The 12719-nt window shown below is 41.5% G+C and overlaps 1 protein-coding gene across 1 annotated transcript in view; it reads right to left on the minus strand.

Annotated features, from left to right (window-relative positions):
* The window catches only part of LOC111980526 (rho guanine nucleotide exchange factor 12), a 130563-nt gene that overhangs the window by 79618 nt on the left and 38226 nt on the right, over nucleotides 1-12719 (minus strand). The gene's annotated exons all lie outside the window — the stretch shown is intronic.

A 12719-nucleotide genomic window follows, 5' to 3' on the forward strand; every position in this document is an offset into this window, starting at 1 on the left:
ATTGGAGTTACCAGCCTCAGAAATTGCAGTACAAATAAATGCTTCACAGAGTTCAAGTAACAAACACATCAACATCAACTGTTCGGAGGAGACTGTGTGAATCAGGCCTTCATTGTCGAATTGCKKYAAAGAAACCACTACTAAAGGACACCAATAAGAAGGAGACTTGCTTGGGTCAAGAAACACGAGCAATGGATATTAGACCGGTGGAAATCTGTCCTTTGGTCTGATGAGTCCAAWTTTGAGATTTATGGTTCCAACCGCCGTGTCTTTGTGAGACGCGGTGTTGGTGAACAGATGATCTCCGCATGTGTATTTCCCACCGTAAAGCATGGAGGATGTGTTATGGTGTGGGGGTGCTTTGCTGGTGACACGGTCTGTGATTTATTTAGAATTCAAGGCACACTTAACCATCATGGCTACCACAGCATTCGGCAGCGATACGCCATCGCATTTGGTTTGGGCTTAGTGGGACTATCATTTGTTTTTCAAAAGGACAATGTCCCAACACACCTCCAGGCTGTGTAAGAGGTATTTGACCAAGGAGAGTAATGGAGTGCTGCATCAGATGACCTGGCCTCCACAATCACCCAACCAAATTGAGATGGTTTGGGATGAGTCGGACCACAGAGTGAAGGAAAAGCAGCCAACAAGTGCTCAGAATATGTGGGAACTCCTTTAAGACTGTTGAAAAAACATTCCAGGTGAAGCTGGTTGAGAGAATGCCAACAGTGTGCAAAGCTGTCATCAAGGCAAAGGGTGGCTATTTGAAGAATCTCAAATATAAAATATATTTGATTTGTTTAACACCTTTTTGGTTACTACATGATTCCATGTGTTATTTCATAGTTTTGATGTCTTCACTATTATTCAACAATGTAGAAAATAGCAAAAATAAAGAAAAACCCTTGAATAGGTGTTCTAAAACTTTTGACCGGTAGTGTACATTTTCAGAAACGATACATATATACAGTATACAGTATACAGTATATACAGTAAATGTACAGTTCCGGGGTAACCAGGGCCTGTATTCATAGAGCATCTTAGAGTAGAAGTGCTAATCCAGTATTAGGTCCCCCCTGTACAGCCTAGATCAGCCCTCCTACTCTGATGCACTTTATGAATACAAGCCCTTGTCATCTGCATGTTTCTGTATACTTAGGTTTGTGTTTCTGGTAGTGGTGTAGTGACATCCTCAGTGAGCCACAGCCAGCTTCTAACCCCCCCACCTCTAAACCGACTTTGCCAAGTTGCCGCTGGTACTGCCCATAAGATGCTGCTAACCAGTAGAGTGCACTATCATAGGAACATCTGTCATCCTCTGCTTACACAACACATGATCACAACCACCACCATAACTCGGGGGGGACCATAAATGACTCAAGACCAGACCCACTAATTCATTTCATAATCAAAAGGGCAGTGGTGTGACGATGCCAACATAAGCCCCATGTCCTCAGGCACCTTCTGGCTCCCAGTTGTTCCACTAGTTGGCATATCAAACACGTAGATCCTTACCCTACCCTGATCCCTAAGTCTGACAGATAGGAGGAGGATGGGAGGGATCTTCATATAAATAGCACAGGCCCCTCTCTCTCTCTCTCTCTACTCCACATCCTTCCGCGGGTGGTTTTTGTTTTTGCTGCTGTTCCTTCTCTCAGACAATGGGGCCTGAACTTTGAACAATGGCGTTCACGTCAAAGCCAACTTACTACACTGCAGCATTGTAAGACAGATTCCCGGAAACAGAGGGGGCTTCTGGCAGGGCTCCCATTTCCTGTCCTGAATGTGGGCGGGTGGGGGGATGAGAGGGGAGGAGAAGAGGGGGATAAAGGGGAGTGGGTCTTTTAAGAGAAGGCAAGAGGGGTAGGATTTGGAAAATCCTGTGCTAGTACCCAGAATGCAGAGCTCGTACTTGAAAGTCTCTTTTGACAGAAAAACATCACTCAGTCTAACCATGGACGAGATCCATAATATATGACATTTACCGAATACACTGTGATACAACTCCACTGCTACTGCCTTGAATTTGAGAACACCTCTTTATATTTTAAAAGTTACTTCATTCGACCAAATAGTGCCGTTTATAAAAGGAAATTAACATCATTCCATAAAAAAGCTGACATCAAGCCAGTCATATTGAAACCCTGCCAATTAGAGAGACATGGGATTCACTACTATACTGTCTGAGAACAGGATGAGTTATTMAACTGGTTCTCCTCTGATGTGCCCTGAGGAGATTAGGATGGGATAGGGGATAGACTGTATGGGTGAGGAAAGACATCATGCTCACTGGGTGGTGGCTAAGCAGCGAGCTGAGAAGGGGATTAAGCTGATATTTAGACCCTTAAATGCAGACTCATTCAAAATGGAGAAAGAGAGGCCTAATTGATACGTTGAAAGCCTGAGGGGAACAATGAACTTGTTATCGTGTTCAAGCTAACAAGGCTTATCAATGGAAAACACAAAGATCCAAGTGCAGGGAAATCAATTGCTAGCCTTTAACGATTATCCGTTAGCTTTAGCAGAAGGTTAGGTCCCACTRCAAGTAGCTTTTCATTTATTTAGTCTTGTTATAAAATCAATTCCTTTAAGGGTAGGAACCATGAGTTTTTACTTACCTAAGTAACAACACAGTGTGGTCAAAGACTAAATAACTTAGTGAGAAAGGGAAAGGGCATACTGTACCTAGTCAGTTGCACAACTGAATGCATTCAATTGAAAAATGTCTACCGCATTTWACCCAACCCCTCAATCACAGAGGTGCGTGGGRCTGCCTTAATCAATGTCCACGTCATCGGCGCCCGGGGGGTAGATGTTGTGGGGGTGAACTGCAAAACTACCAGTACAGCRTCAGTGTCAGCATTGATGGAGACAAACCGGGTAAATTCAATATGGATTTACCTCACTATATCACTATTGGATTAGCTGACTTTCCCTTGGCCGGTGAAACGGCCTCTCCCTCTGAAGGCCTCGCCTTGACTCTTCTTTGACTTTGGTAGCTAACTCRGCCATCATTCTGTAAGTCTCCGCTCCCTCTACTTTATATCTGTTGTTCTAGACTAGTTTATATTGTTTTGTTCTAGATTAGTTGTTCTCTGGCTTAATACTTAGCTATGTCGACCATGGTGGTTTACATTATAGAGAATAGGCTGGCTTACCGCGTCCTCCATATTACATCACAACCCGCAAATGTTTTTTCCGCCATGACTTTGTCATTTTTCGGAATTCTGATCAGTTTAATGAAAAAAMTTGAAAAATAGGAAAGTGAGAGGTCACTTTGCATTGGGACTTTTGATGCGCATTCTAATACAAATCCATGTTACATGTGGTTACGTTTATGCTACCGAGCCTTTAAATTGAATAATCTTTATCAATATTCCGTTTATGTTCTACTTTAACAATAAAGGCCAAGTTAACACCATCTAGCAAGGGACCACTCAGAAATGGACAAGTATGTAGCGAAATAATTGAATGATCCTTCAATTTATTACAGAAAATACTACCCCAAAGCAAAATAAAAATAGGTACATTAGCAAATATATAGCCTTGGCAGTGCAGCAATGCCAGCCTAAAGAACGTTTTAAATGGCAAGCAAAAATCATTACTGATGAGACACTCGAGACACTGCATGTAAACAGTTCTGTGATTGTCACATCCCATTGCCTCTCTCGTGTAATTACTTGTCTATTTTTCCAATGACCAATGTCGTCAAAGACACTTATTACTAAGACATGGAATATTTCAAGTAGGAACTTTATCATAGGAACAACAATGCAAAAAAAGTGTGACAGCTAATGCTATGAATTAATCATCTTGGCTTCACATCCTCTTTGATGTTACTGACCGACCCCAGTTTTGCACAAGTGAACAAGGTAGAGGGGGAAAAAATGAAAACAGCACAAGAGTTCCACAGAGGGTTGCACTCAAGGGTGTCCATTTTGTGCCAGTTCCATACGTAGAGGATTGAACACCATTCCTGTATGCCTYGAACATGACTACCTCACCGGTCTGAGATGTGTAAATGCTTCAACTCTTCATTGCAGTGGAGTCGCTAAAACTGTTACAACAACAAACGGAGTGCCGGAAAGTGCTCTCACTCAGTGGTGCCTGCTAAGCTAAATGAAGCTTCTTGGAAAGTGTGAGTGAGGTAACAGGTTTGCCCAGGATACCTGGCACGGGGACACTGTTGTTTTTTAAGATTTCTAAGACAGTCAGGTCTATGGAAGAGGTTCAAAACAACACAGAGAAGAGTGGGACAGTGAGAAAGGGAAGCARCACTGCAGCAGCAGGACTTGAAACAGTACGTCTTTGGGATATGACCTGATCCCTTTCGATGTAGACAAGCTACAGGGCCAGAGAGGCTTATGGGTCATTCCACTTCAAAAAGCACAAGAATGAGGACTTCGACATCCACCATCTCAAATTGTTCTGAACTTGTTTCTTTAGTTAGAAACAGATAAGATCAGAATTTCAGCCAAATTATTTTGATGAAATATMATTTGATCTGAGAAATTAAGCTAATTTATTGCAACCAAATTGGCCATTTTAATRTATAGGATTCATASAACATTAAATAAATATAGTACCTAACATCAGATTTGGACAAAACTTCATCCTAACAATGAGTAAGACATGAGGAATAAAAAAAAAAGTCAATAGCCAATAGTAAATAGCCACCCACGGACCCCCAAGCAAACCCCAACGGCCAGTAAACAGTATCAGTTCTCTATGTTTGACAAGTAGTATGAAGCTGCGGCTTGGAGTATTATTTATTCATTCTATGTATTGTATTCTCTGTGAAGTTGATGTTTTTTTCACTGTTCAGAGAAATTAGCCATTGAAGTCTCCTGCATTTTTCCTCCTTTWCCCTCCTGTGATGTCATCATCCAGAGTTGGCCCAGTATTCAACAGGACGTTATCTCATGTTGAATTGTGTATTTTGCTCCCCTGTTTTCTACCTTTTTTACAGGGCTGTAACCCTTTATTTTGTAGTTTGCAAGTAAAGGCAATGAACATTGAAAAGCGTGTGGATAATCCTTGTTAAGTTACCATAGGTAAAATGGTAAATGTCACTAATCACATAACAGAGATATATTCTAATAATTGTATACACATAAATACACAATTGTTTATAATTGTATTATTTTATTAGGTTTGTCAGAACATTTTAGTCACTATCCCATTTCTCCATCTAATTTTTGGGCTTCATATGAGAATTGTATCACAGGGAAARCCCTCAGAGAGCTGCCACTTGTTGGACTATTCAAGGATAATTGGGTTGAAGCATTAGGTTGCTAAGAAAATGACAAACTGRATTGCTTTCATGGAGGACTGATTTGTGAGCATAACCACACAACTTATTTTCATCATTGGTTTTCTACCTAAAGTTGCAAAGAAAATGTTGTGATACATTTGATAAACACAAGAGCCCAGAAAAATGGACAAAGGGCCAGTAGAAGGAAAAGGGCATCTAGTGAAACCTGGTAATTTCACTTAACCCCCTAATAGTGCTGAGCGATTAGTGCTTTTTGAAGTGGGTTTGGTTTCAGTTAGGTTTTAGATAATCAGTTTTCGACTTTAGTTTAGATTTTAAACAACAAATGTATTATGTGGGTTGAATGCTGTAACACAGAATACAACAATTCATGGTATTGACTTGGTTGTGCATATTAGATATTTGTTTTTAGTATGACGATGACTTTGTAATTTAATTAATACAAACTCAATAAACCATCCTATATTCACATTGAATAACATATTTCCGTTGTTGTGTATATTTAAAAAAAAATATTTGATTACTTATTTAATTACAAATCATCATCTCATCTCTGCTCAGGCAATAGCAGCCAGCCAGCCATCGATCTCTGTGCTCCCCAAAGAGTCATCCTATTCAGGCTTGTAGCCTAGCTGGCTAGCTAGCTGCCTGCTGTCTGACAAAAATCACAATTTCAGTAGTTATTCAAAGTAGATAATGAATACTTTTAAGACTGCTGAATAACAACGATCAATAAATTAGATGTATTGTCGGGCAGAGATACCTAAGCAACTGCTCTCTATATCCGTTGTTCACGACGCATTCCTTCCCACTCCCTCTTTTCCCTTTCGCGTGTTCTGGTTCTGTATGTCTGTCTTGTCTGTTTGTCTGTCTGTCTGTCTTGTCTGTTCTGTCTGTCTGTCTGTCTGTCTGTCTGTCTGTCTGTCTGTCTGTCTGGTCTGTGTGTCTGTCTGTGTCTGTGTCTGTGTGTGTCTGTGTGTGTGTCTGTCTGTCTGTCTGTTGTCTGTCTGTGTCTGTTGTGTGTCTGTCTGTCTTGTCTGTCTGTGTCTGTCTTGCCACGGCTTGTCAAGCATGAACCAATGAAAATTGGCAGCTGTAGGCACAGTATTCTGGTCAATATATTTAATTAACACATTTTCTTCGCGTAATTATGATGAATATTAACCTGTTGAAAACTACACCTTCCTATAACGTCAACAGTTCATGCTTGATTTGTGCGTTGGCTCCCAGAAGAAAAATAAATAAATGGAATTAAAATAATCAGTTAGTTATTTAAAAACAAATAATAACAGAAATTTCTGCTAATCGCTCAGCACTAACCCCTAGAGTTGATTGCGCACCCGACATCGCACAGTGAGTCTTTTTGAATTTTGAATGGCTCCCTGTGTGTTTATGCTAGAGACTTACAGTTTGTGCAGTGGCTGTAGCTCAATCCCTCTTTCCTCCGATATAAACTTGCCCCAATTCATACATGGGGCTTGTGAAAGCGGTGTTTTTCTACAAGAAAATCATCATGAAATAGTCTGTAAACCCAAACCGTTTCAGCTAAACTAATGAGTCACCACCATCAAAAGATGACTCCCATGAACTGTTTTACTCATGTTTTACTCTATGACAGTTTTACGGCAGTCGTCTGATCTCGTTTGGGATGTTCTAATTTCGAAGGTGTCTTCTCACAAAGCCAACTGTCAGACTAAACCGTTTGAACTTCAAACCAATATCGAAAGGGCAGGCTCTGACGAACATGAAGGTGTCGGTTGTTTTCTGCTCTATGACTCACAGTTCTGGGAGTCGTTGAAGGTAACCCAGTACCAGGGTGTAAAAATGGCACAACGTGCATATGGGGTAAAAAGTGGCATGAATAGTGACCAAACATGGGTCTAAAATTTTATTTTAGTTTTCTAATAACTCTTCAGATATAGAACACACACTTCAAATCCCTATTCTTATGACGTATTGATCTGTTTTGCCATGTACATATTGTATATCAATGTGTTTCTATGGATTATAGCAGTAAAGGCCAAATTAAATGTTTAATCAAAAAAAATATTATATATGTTTTATACCTTCAGGGTCCTAAAATTCCAAATCAAATGGCTAAATGATCCATTTTATGACCATCTTAAAACAATTCTATATGTTGGCTTAGTAGATATTATGTTAGTTTAGTAGATATTGTGATCTATGGGGAAAATGCAAGTGACTTCAATGGTTCATTCTCTGAACGGGAAAAAACCCCAGAGTAAACCTTGAGAGTAAAGAGAGTAAACCTTGTAAGACTTACAGAAAACGTTTGACCTCTGTCATTGCCAACAAAGGGTATATAACAAAGTATTGAGATAAACTTTTGTTATTGACCAAATACTTATTTTCACCATAATTTGCAAATAAATTCATTAAAAATCCTACAATGTGATTTTCTGGATTTTTTTCTCAGTTTGTCTGTCATAGTTGAAGTGTACCTATTATGAAAATTACAGGCCTCTCTCATCTTTTTAGTGGGAAACTTGCACAATTGGTGGCTGACTTATACTTTTTTGCCCCACTGTATGTGCACCGTGAGAATCCAGTGCAAGTTTATATGCAGTCTATATAAACAATGTACTAAAATACAATGTAAAGCAGTAGAAATATACGTTGGGGATAAAGCATTTAATACACAGTGTGAATGGGACGCGACCGTGGTTCAAAGTCTCTATAACATGGGACAGCAGCGTTGGCTGTGTGTGTGAGTGTGAGTGTTGAGTGTGAGTGTGAGTGATGTGTGTGTGTGTGTGTGTGTGTGTGTGTGTGTGTGTGTGTGTGTGTGTGTGTGTGTGTGAGTGTGTATGTGCGTGTGTTTGTGAGTATGAGGTGTGTGTGTGATTGCTTGCGTTTGTGTGAGTGAGTGAGTGTACATCACCTGGTAGACGGCTAGTGATGCTTGATTTGATTTGACCTGGGCTTGTGAGATAAGACAACTCGTCTAGAACACACTGCCTCCTCCACTGAACACACCAGAACACAGAACAGTCTGACCAACACCAGAGAGCATTTGGAGAGAGAGGAGAGAGAAAGAAAAACCTGGCATATCTGTCTACGTTCAGAGAAAAGCTAACTCTAGGCAAAGACCTGAAGTAGCAAAATGTCATAATCAGACTAGTATGACCGTGACTTATCAACGTCAGCCCGGCTGCTCATATCAGTAAACCCTTCTTTCTACGTAACTCCAGTACCTACTACCTAGACAGGCAGACTTCATCACTATCAATTGCTGCAAGYTTATTAACAACTGTTAGAATGGACTGGGAGTTGTGTAGCACTCAGGTGCAGGTGGCACTTTGAGCTACTGGAGAAGCACTATATAAATCCAATTTGTTATTGTTATATACACATTTGAATGCATCTTTGTAGCACAGGAAGTCTGCGACTGAAACAAGAGCCAATTCAACTCAAGGCTGCCAATAATATTAATGACTTGCTGTAAAGTCCGTGGGGCGACGCACAATTGGCATAGCGTCGTCCGGGTTAGGGAGGGTTTGGCCGGTAGGGAGGGTTTGGCTGGTAGGGATATCCTTGTCTCAGTATGTAAAAATTTAATAAAAATGTATGCACTCTACTGTAAGTCGCTCTGGATAAGAGCGTCTGCTCTTGGCCGGTAGGGATATCCTTGTCTCAGTATGTAAAAATGTAATAAAAATGTATGCACTCTACTGTAAGTCGCTCTGGATAAGAGCGTCTGCTAAATGTCAAAATGTAAATGTAATGTAAAGTCTGTAAAGATTGTATATTGTACATTACCACATCACGAATAAAGAAACTATAGGGATACGATTGGTAAAAGACTCACTACCACGCCATTGGTGGTACTTACTTGTTTATTAATCCCTCAATTTTACATTTGAAGAATCAAATAGGCTTTCAACAACAATGGAAGAGTACTGTGAAGTCATTTCTTGAATGGGGATCATACTCTTATTCAAAACAAAGGTGTTTATATTGTGTTGCATGCACAGTAATGCTAACTGTATCTAGGGGAACTCAAGTCATTGGCCTTGAAAGGCCCTATACTCAGTCTAACTCAACATAGGTCAGAAGAGACCATGCACACACACACACACCTATGCCCCTCCTCTCTCTCACCTACCTCATTCTCCAGGGCCTGAAGGGAGGGAGGAGGCTCTCCCCTCTTTTTCTGCCCCAATAAGCCTGATCAGAGAGTGTACATCCTGAAACGGCTTGGGGACGTACATTTCTTCACGCTACACTGTCTGTTCATGTTTTATTAGCGTGGCCAGGGACGGGTGGGGATGGGGAGGAGGTGTAGAGAGAGAGAACGATAAATCCACGAGAAGAACAGCCAGCCAGCTCCCAAGAGAGACCAGCCAGCACCTCCATATCTACCATTAGATCCCTTTAGGCAGGCAGTGAAGGCAAGGCCGAGCCTGGTCTAATTTACACATWGCTAGGCTACAGACTACCCTATAGTGACACAGAGACCAACACAAGAGGTGTGAGGGTGAAATGCTTGAGGATAACACATTTCTGTAGTCCTGGGAGGTTGAAACTGTGCTTTTATTAATGAATGAATGTATTATTGGTYTTACTGTTTAAGGCAGGTCATAAGCTTGGGGGAGAACAAACTTTGGAGACCCGGCAATGAATAATGCATTGATCCATTAGAAACACGGACGTCACATGAGAACTGGAACCTCTGTGGGATAAACTAGAGGGGGATGGACATTTACAAGCGTAAAATGTGTTCCCCCATTACAAAGTAAAGCGCTTTGAGCACTTGGAAAAAGCTTCATTATAAAGTAAAATAAATTAAAGTGTGACAATTTAGAGTTTAAAGCGTGAAATAACACATTTAGTTTTTGAAGCACCACATTAATCCAATCATCATTATCCATTATTCTAATACCATTGGTGAGATATGGAAAGTGATCCTAGGCGAAGCTAGGTCTTTGGGTAATGTGACAACATTAAAACTAAATGGTCACGGTTTCCCAGTGAAACGTACAGTGGAATGTACAGTTGGGGGGTAGAAAGTCCATGGAAAATAGTTCAAGTGAGTTCAAGAGAAGCTCCAGGCAGAGATAGGCATATTGATGCCATGCAGTTCCGAGGCTCCTGACGGCAGTGAACTCTTCAATGCACTGCAGACCGAACACTCCTCTGGTCAAAGTATATAATCAAGAGAGAGAAAGTGAGAGTAATACAGAGAGAGAGACAGAGCGAGAGAAAGGGGGGAGATAAAAGAGAGAAAGCGGGAGAAAAAAAAGAGAATAGAAGAGAGATTAAGACCTAGAGAGAGGGAGCGGAGAGAGAGGCCAAGCCCACATGGTGGAAACCTTGTTTTATCAAGAAAGGGGGGAAAGAGGGGACGGAGGGACGAGATGGTGGGAGAGGCTAGAGGGAAATAGAGGGTAGAGATAGTGATACAAAGTATGCATCCCAAATGGTACCATGTTCCCTATATAGTGCACTACTATTGTCCAGAGCCCTATCAAAAGTAGTGCACTATAAAGGAAATAAGGTGCAATTTGGGATGCAGACAGAGTGAGAAGATCTATTAGTGACAGAGGGGGTGTTTGTATCACTTAAGCTGTCATGTCTGATCCAGCTGTGCAGAGATAAATCAACACCACTCTTTCGCTCTCTCTCCATTTGTTAATGTATAGCCATGCGGTAAAGGGAGCTTGTGTATTAAACTATCAATATGGCTTCGTGAGGCTAAGGGGCTATCTGTGCAAGCCAATTCCGTGTATCAATGCAAGTAACTAGCACTTAATAGGTTGTGGGTCTTCATATCCAAATAATCTCAAGTAAGACAATTGAGTTAGACAATACATTATTTGAGTTGAACATGGAGCGTGGAAATGGTAATATAGGTACTATTGGCTTGCACTGGATTTGTGCCACAAATGCTAAAGAGTTAGCATTTGAAACAAAACCAAAGCATGGGTTGCTGTCGTACCTTGTCCATAGACTGCATACAGGGTAAGGAAACCAAAATGTAATTTTGTAATTTAGGTGAACTATCCTTTTAAAATGGCGCCGCAAGAAATGGCAGCAGTTTTACGGGCGCCCAACCAATTGTGCTATTATGTGTTTTTTTCGCGTTATTTGTAACTTATTTTGTACATAATGTTTCTGCAACCGTATCTTACGGCAAAAAAGAGCTTCTGGATATCAGGACAGCGATCACTCACCTCGGATTAGACAAAGATTTTTTTCTCTCAACAATAAGGACGACGCACAAGACATTCTCCAAACACCGCACAGGGCCGACATCCCCGTTATTTGCAAGAGGAAGCGACGCCGGTACAGGGAACAAAGAGCCGGATGCCTGGTCAGGAACCGCGAGAGCGGTGAGTGAAAGCTGCCCCTTACCATCAATACTACTCGCCAACGTTGCAATCATTGGACAATAAATTAGATGAGGTACGATCACGAATATCCTACCAACGGGACATCAAAAACTGTAATATCCCATGTTTCGCGGAATCGTGGCTGAATGACGACCATGGATATCAGCTACCGCGGCGCATATACCGCCTCGCACCCGGCAAGACAGAACAGCACACCCTGGTAAGACGAGGGGGGGACGGTCTGTGCATTTTTGTAAAGAACAGCTGGTGCACGAAATCTACAGAAGTCTCTAGATTTTGCTCGCCTGAAGTAGAGTATACTATGATAAATTGCAGGCCACACTACTTGCCTAGAGAGTTTTCAGCTATACTTTTCATGGCTGTTGATTTTCCACCACAGACAGATGCTGGCACTAAGACCGCACTCAGTCAGCTGTAAAAGGAAATAAGCAAACAGGAAGCCACTCACCCAGAGGCAGCGCTCCTAGTGGCCGGAGACTTTAATGCAGGGAAACTTAAATCAGTTCTAACCAAATCTCTATCAACATGTTAAATGTGCAACCAGGAAGAAAAAAATTCTAGATCACCTGTACTCCACACACAGAGACGCGTACAAATCGCTACCCTCCCCCTCTATTTGGTAAATCCGACCACAACTYTATCCTCCTGATTCCTGCTTACAAGCARAAATTAAAGCAGGAAGCACCAGTGACTCGGTCTATAAAATAGTGGTCAGATGAAGCAGATGCTAAACTACAGGACTGTTTTGCTATAACAGACAGGAACATGTTCCGTGATTCTTCCGATGGCATTGAGGAGTACACCACATCAGTCACTCGCATTATCTTTAAGTTCATCGAGAACGTCGTCCCCACAGTGACTGTACGTACATACCCCAACCAGAAGCCATGGATTACAGGCAACATCCGCACTGAGCTAAAGGTAGAGCTTGCCGCTTTCAAGGTGCGCGGACTATAACCCGGAAGCTTACAAGAAATATCCTTGCTATGACCCTGGCGACGAACCATCAAAACAGGCAAAACGTCAATACAGTGCTAAGATGGAATCAATGTACTACTCATCCGGCT

This window comes from Salvelinus sp. IW2-2015, linkage group LG20 (genome assembly GCF_002910315.2).
Source record: "Salvelinus sp. IW2-2015 linkage group LG20, ASM291031v2, whole genome shotgun sequence".
NCBI lineage: Eukaryota > Metazoa > Chordata > Actinopteri > Salmoniformes > Salmonidae > Salvelinus > Salvelinus sp. IW2-2015.